The 13,503-nt window shown below is 48.1% G+C and overlaps 1 protein-coding gene across 2 annotated transcripts in view; it reads right to left on the reverse strand.

Annotated features, from left to right (window-relative positions):
- Spock1 (SPARC (osteonectin), cwcv and kazal like domains proteoglycan 1) overlaps nt 1–13,503 on the reverse strand; it is a 438,932-nt gene that overhangs the window by 114,520 nt on the left and 310,909 nt on the right. The gene's annotated exons all lie outside the window — the stretch shown is intronic.

Below are 13,503 nucleotides of genomic sequence, written 5' to 3' on the forward strand. Positions count from 1 at the left end.
TCAACCCGGCACTCAGTGCTCAGGGTTTGTCAAACAGAAACTACTTCTGGTGGCTATTATGAAAACCACAATGTGTTATGGTTTAAATTCAAAATGCCCCAAGGGGCCGATGTACTGGGGTGTGTTTGTGGGAAATGTCCCACACTAGATGATATTCTGGGGGCCTGTTTGGGGGAAATTCCCCAACAGACTGATATAAAATACCCCAAACAGAGTTTGTTTGCTAATTGATGTGTTTTTAGGAAATTATTGGGTCCTGGGGGTCTGATACAACAACAGATTAAGCCCTTAAGGGGATTTAAATAGGATGGATTTACAAGAAGCAGGCAAAACCTATTTGGGGGAAAGAAGGATCTCTGGGGAAGAGGCAAGTCCTTGGGACTATATGGTCTGATCCCTTCCTGTGTTTGTTTTCTGTTTTCTGTCAGTCATGAGCTGAGGCACCACTGGCCCTTTCTTCCTCCTTCCACGGCCATGATGCTCTGCAATGCTGTGAACTAAAACCTCTCCACACCTAAGCCCAAAATATACAATTCCTCCCTTCAAGTTGCTTTGCTCGGGCATCTGCTTCTGCAGAAACAACCATAACTAGTGTAAACTTCAAAACAAGAAGCAATAGAAATGGCGGCTATTATAATTGTTTCCCCAATAGATGAGACCATAAAGAAGGAAGTGACCTTTGCATGGAAGTGGGATTAACCCTTGGGTCTTAGATCCAGAGAGCCTTTAACCACAAAGAGCTGGTAAAGCCAGAAGGAAATCTGCTCAGCCAGGTGAAGAAGGACACCCCCTTTCGCCAACCTCCCACCCCCTCCCCCACCTTAGTCGTCCATCAGGAATTGAGCTATGGTGACTGAGGTGTGTTGCCCTCTTCCAAATGAGAGGAAGGAGGGGGAAACACAGGAAACACTAATTCGGTTCTTATGCCACACCTCAGGCCTTCATCAGTAATTTAAAGGAGGCAGTGGGTGAGGAGAGAGTGTTTGGAGAATTCCTGTAGAGCAACATCAAAGGGAATCAGCTGATACCCACAGCACAGCCCCTGGGCCAACAGGGATCCAGGCTGGAGAGAACACATTTCTGAACCTGTCTGACCAAAGAATCAGAGAAGAAAGTTCTAGGAGGGCAGAGACCACCCAGGATTGACCCTATTTTACTGAAGAGGGGACCGGAAGCACGAGAGAGGCAGAATCCTGTCTGAGTCATGGATCTGATCGGTGGTGAGGCCTAAGGCCTGCAGAGAGTGTCCAGGGATGAAGCTCTGCCTTGGCCCATGTCTTAGCTACTTTTCTATTGCTGCTGCCACAATACACCATGACCAAGGCAATTTAAAAAAGAAAGCATGTACTTGGGCTTAGGTTTTGTGGTGGTTTGCATGAGAATGCACCCCTCCCCACAGACTCATATGTTTGGATACTTGGTCCCTAGTTGGTAGAATGGTTTGGGAAGGATTAGAGGGTGTAGGAAGAAGTGGGATTTGATTTGAGATTTCCAAAGCCCATGCTTAGTTAGTGCTTGTTCTTGGTCTTCCTCCCCCACCCCCTCTCTCTCTTTCTCTCTCTCTCTCTCTCTCTCTCTCTCTCTCTCTCTCTCTCTCTCTNCCCCCCCCCCCTCTCTCTCTCTCTCTCTCTCTCTCTCTCTCTCTCTCTCTCTCTCTCTCTCTCTCTCCAATTTGCAGATTATAAGCTCTTAGCTGCTACACCAGCATTATGCCTACCTGCTTGCCTTCCTGTTACCATGGTACCCACTATGGTGATCATTGAACACCAACATCTAGAAATTGTGGGTTTTCAAATACAAGGCATTCTTTTATAAGTTGCCTTGTATTTGTCATGGTGTGTGTTGACACCTAGCTAAGACAGACATTGCAGAGGGTTAGAGCTGAGAGCTCTCATCTTGATTCTCAAGCAGGAGGCAGAGAACACAATGGGAATGGTGCTAACCTTTCGAAACCTAAAAGTCTGCCCCCAGTGACACAGCTCCAACAAGCCTATATCTCCAATCCTTTCTAAACAGTTCCACCATCTGCAGCAAATATTCAAATATGAAGCTATAGAGGCCATTCTTCTCAAACAATCATGGCCCATCCCAGTCCAACCTAGAACAGTAGCTTTAAAAGTCTTTGAGAACAAATTTATCTGTGCTGTTGGGGTTCTGCCTGTTTCCCCAAAGCTGCCCACATTAAACTGACCTCTCTATCTGGGATGGACGTTTTTCATCATTTGAGTTTAGGAATCGCATGGACTGGAGGGCCGCTATTCTTCTTCAGTAGACATGACCCTCTCAAGGCCTGTTTAAGCCAACAGACGCAAGTAGCCATGTGAGACTCACCAGGGCAGAGGAAGGGGCTGTCAGTGCACAGTTCATCGTCGAGCCCACAATCTCCTCAGAGCACCTCACATTCATCATCATCCACATGACACCCTGCCTGCCACTGACAGTGGAGCAGCAAGAACAAGGAGAAACGCTGACAGGTGGTAGCTCTTCTCTTGGCTGAGACCCCAGAAGGCCAAGACAATTCCTGTGCTGAGCTTCCAGAAGGGGCAATAAAGTCCACAGGGTTTCCCTGGAGTGAGCATGCCCCTGAGTGCTGATGCTGTAGGAGAAAGGAGCTTCGCGGAGTTCAGCCAAAGGCTGGGAGGGAGAAGTGACCGCCGCGAAGATGCAGCCTGCCATCAATCTCCAGCTAAGGACAAGCGTTCTCTGTCTCTGAACCTGAACCTCACTAGTAAATTAAGTTCTTTAAGGAAGGCGAGGAGGGGAGGCTGGCTGGTGCCTGCTTGAGTTATGGCACCTCATGGATGTTTAAGGTTCCCCTGTTGGGTGGAGGTTTTGCCCGTGCCTGCCATGTAGCCATAGAATCACAGAATGTTGGAGCAGCAAGTGCCTTAAAACCAATCTAGATAATGTTTCCTGCACATCTGTGTCCAGTTACCCAACAGTCATGTTTGGTAATGAAGAGCCACTTAGTGTGCTCGTCCCTGGGGAAGATGATTTCTCTCTGTCTCAGCATCCCGTGGTTGCCCAGAGCTCTCTGTGCAGATCTGAAGCCTAGTGATCTTTCCTGCTTCCACTTTGGCGTAGGCAGCCATGTTAGTGAGGCTTTCTGGGTGCAAGTAAGACATGGGCTCACAGAAAACTTACTGGTCCCTTGGTTCTTACAATCTTTCCACCCCTGCTCAGCCATGTTCCCCAAGCCTTAGGTGCGGGAGTATTTGGTGGGTGTATTCATTGGTAAATCTACATTTTGGTTGGTTACAGTTTTCTGTTATACAGACTAAGCAGGTTTATTTAGGTATATGTGTGTGTTTATGTGTGTGTAAATATAAATACATATATACAACAATCAATAAAAAGAGAGGTCATTAATTTGGAAGAGAGTAAAGAGGGAGGTTTGGGGGGAGGAAAGAGAAGGGAGAAATAACTATATTATGATCTCAAAATGAAAAGAAAAATACTTTTAAAAAAATAATTAGATGAGTAACTTTGCCATATAAATGAAGAATTAGAAACATGGAGGGAAGGTGATTTGTGATGTCACACGGGCACATAGCTGTTTTCCTGGGGAACCTGGGCAATGATTGGTAAGACTTGAATCTCCTACGGGGATCTGTACTATCATTAGAAGAACTCGGTTACATAAGAACAGCTTCTCCGAGAGCATGTCCCTAGCTCTCTACCTGCAGAGGAGAGGGCTTGCCATGCCCAGCGGTGGGTGGTCTTGGACCGTGTTTAGGTAGACACAGTTTAGGCCTTGCCTCAGATGTTGGGGAGACTTTTAGCACAAAGCCTTTATACCACTCCATGTTGCTGCTGGCCCCAAAGACCCGTGAGATGAGGGCAGTGCTGGCTGTCCCCTATTTCAACCCAGGCAGAAGCTCAGTGGAGACAGCATTCAGCCTGTGGGATCTCCCCAGAAGCCAAGTCTCCGAAGCTATGTGCCACTGGATGTAACTCAACGGGCCCGAACTTCCCTGATGCCTGTGTGTAGATTTGATTCCGCCAATCCAGTACAAATCATAAAAAAAATGACCAGCTCAGTTCAGGCAAGGGACGAAGAATTCTAACTCAAGTGTTTCAGCGTCTGAGTCAATGAAGAGTGAAATACGATGAAGCACTTGTGATGGAGATGCTACGCCCTGTGTCACAGACGTTCATCAACAGGGGAGACACGGCAATTTGGTCTGGAGTAGTTCCGGTCAGCCTCTCCCTGGCCACTGAGCTGACTCGTTTCTGCCTTGCAAGACTGAGGGGCAGCCTCACCTCGTGTGGGTTGATAACACTGCAAGGAAAATCCCAGCCTATCAGCCCCTATGTGATGATATGTTGTTTGTGCTGTAGCAAAGAAAGCTTTCCTGAGGATCCGAGTGCAGAGCTAGCCACTAGTTAGCCACAGAGGCCAGGCAGTGGTGGCACGCACCTGTAATCCTAGCACTTGGGAGACCGAGGCAGACGATCTCTGTGAGTTCAAGGCCACCCTGGGCTACAAGAGATCTAATCATCTAAAAGAGAAACAGAGCCAAGTGATGATGGCTCACATCTTTAATCCCAGCACTAGGGAGGGGGAGGCGGGAAGTGCTACGGCTGGGCAGAGAGAGGAATTTTAAGGCGGGAGGAGGCAGGAGCTCAGGATTCAGTCTGAGGTTGCCGAGAGACAGCATTCAGTCTGAGGACTTGCAGAGACTGGATACTCCATTCGGTCTGAAGACTTCATAGAGATAAGAACTGGTGGCTGACTGCTCTGCTTCTCTGATCTTTCAACTTTCACCCCCTAATATCTGACCCCTGGTTTTTATTATTAATACCAGTTAGAATTTGAGCTACACCTCTTATAGACAGCCCGTCAGAGCCAGCATCACCACTGTTCCTGTTCGGTCTATTAAACCACATTTCCTCAAGTTTTCTGCTATCGGTCTATCAAATTTCCCATCATTCTTGTTTCTAAAGTACAAAAATGGCTCTTAACTACATATCTGATCATGAGAGCATCCTGCATGAAACCCTCACTCTCCTGTCTCTCTGGCTATGCTTTAGACTTTAGTTTGGTGGTAAATTACCTTAACGGTCTTAACAGCCTCACTGTTTGCTTGGATCCAGTCACCAACCTGTATGTGTGCATGTGTACATGTGTGTTGTACATGTGTGCATGTGTACATGTATGCATGTGTGTGCATTTGTGCATATGTGCGTGTGTATGCATGTGCATGTGTGTACATGCGTGCGTGTGTACATGTGTACGTGTGTACATGTGTGCAGTGGTTTTTGTTCCACCTACACTCACTTATTTCCCAGACACCTATAAGATGCACTCACAAGCCCACCCAGCCATACTCATCATTTGTATAGGAACAGTTCGGTGGTCATAGACACAATCACACACTCACGAGGTGACCACAGTCGGACAGACTGACCAGATCGTGGCAACTCTCTTCCAGCTTGCTCCTGTCCAGGTTCCCAGACATGTCACCTTTAACTTCTGGCCGCCTATGCTGCTGCTTCCTGCTCTGCCTCCCCCATCACACACCTGCAGTCGGGTGATGCCGAGGGACCCTGATGACATCAGCCGCGACCTGGCAGTTCCCTTGCTGTGTCAGGGCCCACCGCAGAAACTGGCAGAGTCATCGTTTTTTCAACAATAAATACATGTGCATGAATAAATTTACCAACATGATCCTGCTGCTCGAAATTCAGCCATTTCTGTCCGTGTATTTTAATGGCAAGAGGACTGGGAGTGGGTATCTGATAAAAACATGGCAGAAATGTTGTCTTTTTTTCCTTTCAGTCACAGAGGAGGGGCTTTCCTGTCACACAGCTTTCTGCCATGCTTGAGTGTCTGTGGGAAGACGGGTTTCCCTCTCTGTGTGAACAGCTGCTGAAGGGGCAAGGCAACTCCAAAGAGTAAACGACAGCCAGGCCAGGCCATTTGCTCTGAGTAACCACCACACACCAATCTAGAGGGCCAAATGCACCTCCCTGCTTCTTCTCACAGCCGCTCTCTGGGGGTAGCCGCCATTAGGACCCATTCCCAGGCCCCCAAACCAAGGCTTACATAATCCTCCCCCATCAACAGACCTAATTTCCTGGCTTGTCTTTGTTCTCTGGTTGCCTAAGATGGGCCTGTCTGCGCAGAGGTGTAAGAACCCATCAGCAGACAATCTCTCCTCAGGAATAACAGCCTTGGTTTGCTGCCGTCAAAAGGACTGCATGGATCTATTCTCATGTTAATATCAAACTGCCCATTCAAGAATAAAATCGAATTTGTTTGCAAAATCAAAACTAATTGGTTCTAAAGCAGGGATGGGAGATACCCAGATTGTTGACATGGTGGCTATTTTGAACCAGAGACAAAATAATGAGTGTTAATTGAAATGAAAACATGTTAACCATTGGAATAATCTGTCGCGTACAATGATGCTGGGATTTCTCGGTTGTTAGGGTTATTTCAGCCATTATCCCGTGTCATAAAATTACACAGGAGCAGCATAATGGCGTGTGTCATTTATGAAAGCTGTCCCAATGGAAGCGACAGGTTCCCACGTGACAGGCTCCCCGTCCCAGCACGCGTGGGCTTGCGAGGCCCCGTTTCTGAGTGAAGAAGGTTCCAGATGTAGGATCCTGTGCAAACAAGTACAGCTTTATTAATGAGGCAGCAGGACTAGAGAAAAAGAGCAAGGCAGGACCAGAGGTACCAGATACTCAGCGGCACAAAAGACCAGCTGTGTGGGGAAGCCGGAGATGTAAAAGGACAGGAATGTGATGAGGACAGATGCTAGATATTTGCCGAGGGCCTTATAACACACGGCTACTGCACGGCTATTGCTGTGGGTAGGACCCTCCTCTGGTAATAAGTAGCCTGGCCTGTGATGAGCTCAGGGGAGGCTGCAGCCATTGCTTTAGGCACTTTCCATGAAATTTCACATTTGGTCCTCACAAAAACTCCCAGAGGGAGAAAACTGTGGTAGAGCATAGGAAATCGGTTAGGGAGAAGGAGCCGGGGAGACTTCCTAGGCAAAGCAGACATGGGCCCATCACCCTGAGCCTATCCAGCACTGAGGTAGGAAGCGTCCACTAGTCTGTCTGGAAGGTCTTATGTGGCTCCAGCCACATCCTGGTTGGTCTAGGTGAGGAAGGAGAGGTTGGCAAAGCATCCCAGATCAAGGCTTGGGTGGGACAAAAGGGACGAGCAGAGAACCACACTCCAAGGCAGCCCGAGTAGCAGCCTCAAGTACCTAAGTACACTAAAAGAATAGAGTAGAATGAGGACCAGACAAAAGCTATGTGCCCGGGAGTCTACTATTCCAAAAGCAAGAACAGCTCTTTAAGGTTTACAGCCTGTATACTGTGACTCATTTCGACATGTGACCCGCCCTCCACCTGGGCTTCAGGATGGCCAAGGCAGCTGACGATGCGGCCACTCTTTGGAGAGGAGATGAGTCAACAGCTTGGACTAGAAGTTCTGAAAGCAGCAGTCAAACTGTGCTTCCTCGAGCAAACTGAAAATGAACAGGAAGACACATGGAACTCATAGCACACGCTCGACAAGACACAAGAGGCTAGGCAGAGGGCACGCAATGTAGAAGCCATGCTTTGAAGCTCTCTGGATCTTTCCAGCTCCAGCTCCTACTACTGACCATATACTGCTAGCTAAATTGGCTAAAGCTGAAGAGAAAGGCATTTAGAGAGTTCTCAAAGACGCACTCTCTAGAACCTCTGCCCAGAACAATTGTAAAGTATTGGACATAGGACAAGTTAGTGCCTGTGAAGAGACTTTGCCCAGAAGAGGCACCAAACTCTACAGCCACGGAGACCACTAGTTTTAAAACAATTTGTGTGTGTGTGTGTGTGTGTGTGTGTGTGTAGAGAGAGAGAGAGAGAGAGAGAAAAAGGGCTATTAGTCTAGCTAGCTAGGAACAGTGGATAATGTTTGCCTTCCCAATGTTCAGGATGCTGTGGCAGGAGGATTGTGAGTGAGATACTTTCCCAGACAATATAGTAAGTATTATGACAGTCTAAGCTATACTGTTTGATTCTGCCTCAACACACATACACACATGCATGTACACGCGTGTGCATACACAGCATACACACACATATAGACACACAAAGAGGGAGGGAGGGAGGGAGGGAGGGAGGGAGGGAGGGAGGGAGGGAGGGAGGGAAGGAGGGAGAGCTCACAAATGGCAGAAAGCAAAGGATGCCTGATGAGCCCCTTGGGGGAAGGAGAATGATAAGGAGGTTCCATTGAGTGCTGAGCAGGCCACAGTCTCTCCTTCTTTGCATGCTCACCAGCTGGGGGTCTCTGTACTGATTACCACTCTCTGATGAGGTTGAGAGACTCCCTAATCTAGGGGTACAGTAAGGATATGTACTTGGGGTGTAGTTTATTACTGTACTAGTTAGGGTTACCATTGCTGTGATGAATGGCACAACAAAATGAGAGATTCCTAATCTAGGGGTGGAGTAAGGATACATGCTTAGGGTGTACTTTATTACTGTCCTACTTGGGGTCACCATTGCTGCGATGAAATGCCATGACCAGAGCAACTCGGGGAGGAAAGGATTCATCTCACCTACGCTTCCAGGTCACAGTCTGTCACTGAAGGAAGTCAGGGCAGGAAGCTGGCGGCAGGAGCTGATGCAGAAACCTTTATAAAGGGGCTGTTCACCAACTTACTTCTCATGATTTGCTCAACCTCCTTTCTTGTAGAACCCAGGACCACCAGCCTAGGAATGGCATCACCCACAATGGGCTGGCTCCTCCCATATCAATCACTAATTAAGAAAATCATCTTATGGAGGCGCTTTCTCAACTGAGGCTCCCTCCTCTCTGATGGCTCTAGCTTATGTCAAGTTGACATAAACCAGCCAGCACAATTACCATGTCCATTTGAAGAGTACTGATACTAGGTTCTCCCATAGGGCTGAGGACTTCCCAGTCCTGGGCTTGGGTTCCAGGTGATACTTAAATGGGTTCAGGTGTAAAGGCAGGGTAGAGGAGAGAAACAGTGAAAGAGCACCAACACCGAGCCTTTGAAAGCCTACATAGAAAACTAATACTGTAGAATCATCCTAAACTATGTACATGAAGAGGTTTAAATGCCATTATCCTATAAAAGGGGCACAACCCCTCACCCAGACATCATAGGCCATCGAATAGAAAGACCAGTACCAGGTATGGGCTACCTCTTTTCAAGTTCTTGATCAGTGGGGTTCCATAGACTCCCCCAAAACACTGCAGGCTATTCCCATTGTTCTTTGTCACCCCCTAGAACTTGATGAGAAGACCCCACTATTGCTGAAGACACTGCCCCCTGAGGGAAAGAATGTGGAGAAAGCAACCTGGTCCTAACCCGGAAGCTTTGTCCCCAATGGCTGACGTTCATAGTGATGGAAGGTTCTGTACCAGGGAGGGAGCGTCATCAACAATGGTACCCAGCTACGAACCCTGTGAGATTTAACAGTGACCGAAATGACAGGCTGTATCGTGGTATAAATGTTTTGTGAATAGCCAAGCACTTTCTAATTGTATTTCACCCACTCCACAAGACAGAACCCACACAATATGTTTAAAGACAACCTAGTCTGCTTGTGACATGGCATTTGAGTAGCTTGGGCAGCTGCACACTATTACCCACAAACCACCACAACTGGGTCATTCTCCGAAAGGGCAGCAGGAAGGAAGAGCCTCCATTCATCTGTGCTGCGTGCCCCTGGATCTCAAAGCTGTCTTCTCAGTTGGTGCTAGCAGGAAAAAGATAAAGAAGCACTGTGGTGTCTTCTTATCTCTGTGGGCCTCACTGGTAGAGAGCTCTGGCTGATGCTCTCTGAAACTAAACCTAGCTTCCTTGGCTTACACTTATCTTCTTTCAGAATCTCCCCATCTCTTCCTAGGGGGGGCAGCTCATGCGCCGTTCTTCTCAGAGAATGTCTCAGGTACCTCTGTATCACCAAGCCTGTTTGTATGTGAACACACACACACATACACACACACATACACATGCATGTGAATACAGTGCACACACAGCTCTTTTCCCAGTTGTTCCACAAGGAGAGACAGGATGTTCAAGCCCATGTCAGCATGCTGTGCCTGTGTGTCACCATGCTGTTTGTCAGTAGAATCTGGACGAATGTGGACAAGTTACCAAGAAGACAATAACCTGTTAGCTCTGCTCAAGGAAAGTCAGCCAAAGGCATTCGTGCTGTCTTAAGATCATTGAGTGGGCAAAATTCTGCAAAATTCAGAGGTCACTTGAAGAGGGAATATTTTTATTTCTTCAAGGCTCCGATCAAGCGCACTGAGCATTCTTATATACAAATCTATAAGTTAATTTTCCTTCCATGAAAGGGATTTGACAAGATGGGATAAAAAAGGTCAATGGGTCAGCAATGTACCAAACTATATTCCAATAGTAGGGAGCACTAGTGTGTAGAAGAAAACTCAGGCATGACATGGTGGCACACTGTGCTGCTAACTGAGAGGTATGGTGCACCATGCTCCCGAGTATTCCCAAAAGTCAGAACACTGAATTCTGGAGTGGTGTGAGTAGCCGGTCGCTGGCCTGCTCAGGAGTCTGCCCTCTCTATGCCTCCTTTCATGTGCTTTTCCTGCATAGAGACCGTGGTGCATGGGTGCTCGTGTCTGTATATCTGCATAGAGACCGTGGTGCTGGGGTGCCCGCATCTATGTTAGACAATGCGCTAAGCAGTTGCAGTCAACAGGCTCCCAGTGGTTGCTCAGTGCAATAAAAGCTGATGTTATTCCCTGAAACCTTCTCCAGAGCGATTCTTCTTGGCGAATTTCATCAGCTCACAGGCACTGCGGTCTTGTCAGGGGACAACTGCAACAGCGCCCTGGGTAGAGCCTTCCTCTGTTACCCTACCCTCTGCTAGAGCAGTTTTTACCACCTACCACCCAAGAACCATCAACACAAAGTGTTTGCCTGTACCTCCAAAGGGCCACCAACAGTCACCAAGGCCACCCCAGCAGCATGTCCACTTTCCCTCACAACATGACGGGGGTGGATTGGTTTCTGAAGAAACTGGTGAAGTGGAGAGCAGGTGCAAAGACAATGAACCCAACCTTTTTCTGGCTTATCCCACTTGGTATGCAGGTATAGGTTGGGCTCACATGGGCAGAAAGTGGCAACCGCCATCCTAAAGCCCCTTGGAGAGGCGGGTGTCTCATTCGCCAGTCCTCTGTTTTCTAAGTCTTCTTCTCAGGCAAAGTGAATGATGGAAATGGTGCTGAGTACAGTCCCAGGTGTGCTGCTGGCTGGGGGTGGGGCGGGGTCACATGGCCTCAGGTAACACTATCTACTCCTGTTCTTGGGAGCTAGAAAGGTGAACTGAGTTCCACAGGCCAATGAAGAGTCTGACCTCAGGAAGGAGTCTGTGGTCTATAAGCCTCCTGGTTGGAGCAGTCCTTAGGAATGAAAGCCGGGCATTCAAGAGGGCTCAGGCGTAGCCAGAGCCATGCAGGGCCTGGCACGGGCAGCTGGACTGGAGGGCATCCAAAGCTGGTCCCTTCCCATGCCTCCTTTCTTAAGGAGGTGTAAAGGTCATTCTGCAGCACAGGAGGAACACAAACCAGCAGCTCTGTGAGACAAATGACATTCCACGCTCCAGAGGAGAGTTGACCTTTCTGTGTGTTCAGTCACTGTGCACAGGGGCAGGGTGTTGGGCAAAGAGAGAGGAATCTAGAGAAGTAGGTTGCAGGTCAGACAAGGTCAGAGCCTTGGAATCCAGTTCATCCCAGAGAACAAAATGGGACAGACATATGACATCCAGGGGCCCTGGGGACTTCCATGAACATCTTCTGAGTTGTTTCTGTGAGCCCATGAGTGGGGTGAGTTCTGTGCAGGAAACATAAGGGGGTGCTCCTGGCCCCACGTCACGGTAACCCTCATTTCAAGTAGTATTTTGTAACTCAGTGACTATCTCAATCCCTAACTAAGCAAGTTCTCCTGGTCCCACGTCTCTAGCTTCTCCCTTAACTGACCTTTAACCTACACCTATCCTGTGCCAAGTCCTGAAGCAGGCGCAGGACACATGAAGTGAGTGGACTGACGTCATCGTGAAGACTTATCACACATCTTGGCTCTGCCCCAGCGCTGTGTTCGGGAAGTGCCCGTTAGTTCACAGACTCACAAAGCCAACAGTCACCCAAGGATGGACTGGAGTCTCACCTGCATTTTCTTTCGAGTGTGGAATTACACTTTAAAGTTGGCAGTGAAATGAGCTAAAGAAACTGCTAGGAAATCCAGAAGGACATGAACTGGGGAGATCCAGGGTTAGAATGGAGTACAGAGAAAGAAGGCCTCTGCTCCCTCAACACTGAAGTTTGTGGACTGAAACCAAGCTCCCGATGCTAAGATATTAGGAAGTAGGGTGCCTGGGAGGTGACTGGGTCTGGAGAGCAGGACTGGGACTAGTGGCTTTATTGTTTTTAGAATATTTTACTTAATGTGTATGAGTGCTTTGCTGACATGTATACATGTGCACCATGTGCAAGCCCCGTGCCCAGAGATGCCAGATGATTCTCGGCCATTAGAGTTACAGCTGGTCGGGAGCTGCCCGATGTGGGTACTGAGAACTGAACCCAAGTCCTCTGTGAGAGCAGCAAGTGATCCTAACCCCTGAGACATCTCTCCAGATTAGTGACTTCATAAACGAGCCTGGGGAGGTATCAGTGGTTCCTCCTGCCACATGAGGGGGGGGGGCAAAAGGAGAACCTCTAAAAACCAGGAGATAGTTCACACCAGGCAAGGTAACTGCCATTATTTCTCCAACTCTAGGATTCTGGGAAATAAAAATCTTGTTTAGAAGTCTACAAGAGCAGAGTACATCACTTATATCACAGAATCTAAACACACAGCATGGTTTCTAGAGAAAGGTATCCACATCTGTTTGTTGAATAAAGTCCTCATTACCAACTCCAATGTAGTAGCATATGGATTAATAACCTTGACCTTGCCATCACTAGTGCATATAGGCAGTGTTTTGAAGTGGACCCTAACTTCAAGCCCTTTTACCATCCCCATACTCAGTGATGGTACCTGCCAACAAAAGGGACCTTGTTCCAGATGGGAAGGCAACCCCACCACCTTGTCTCCACTTTAGGGTTTCTCATGGCCACATTATGCTAAGCCATAGCTTCCCTTCTCATTGGGGCCAGCATTGCCCATTGGAGTTAGCCCCAAGGCGCATTCAAAGTGCCATGGTAATGAAAGCATCAAAGGCAAGCAAGGTAGGCTGGAAGTCTGCTTACCATCTGGTAATGGAGGCGGACCTGTGAGAAGCATCTCTCAAGTGAAAGGAACCGAGGTCCCCAAACTAATTAACATCATCGCTTTTGTTCCTCTGTGCACAGAGAGCCTTGCCTCCACCCACCCTGTCCATGAAGAATACTGAAGACAGCATTAGCTTGAGGATATTCTACGTAGAACACAAGTCCATCTAAAGATAGAAAGCCCATCTAAAGGAACCCATTTCCTGGTCCACGAA

This window comes from Alexandromys fortis, unplaced genomic scaffold (assembly GCF_014885135.2).
Source record: "Alexandromys fortis isolate MF-2015 unplaced genomic scaffold, M_Fortis_MF-2015_v1.1 scaffold_1, whole genome shotgun sequence".
In the NCBI taxonomy this organism is placed as follows: Eukaryota; Metazoa; Chordata; class Mammalia; order Rodentia; family Cricetidae; genus Alexandromys; species Alexandromys fortis.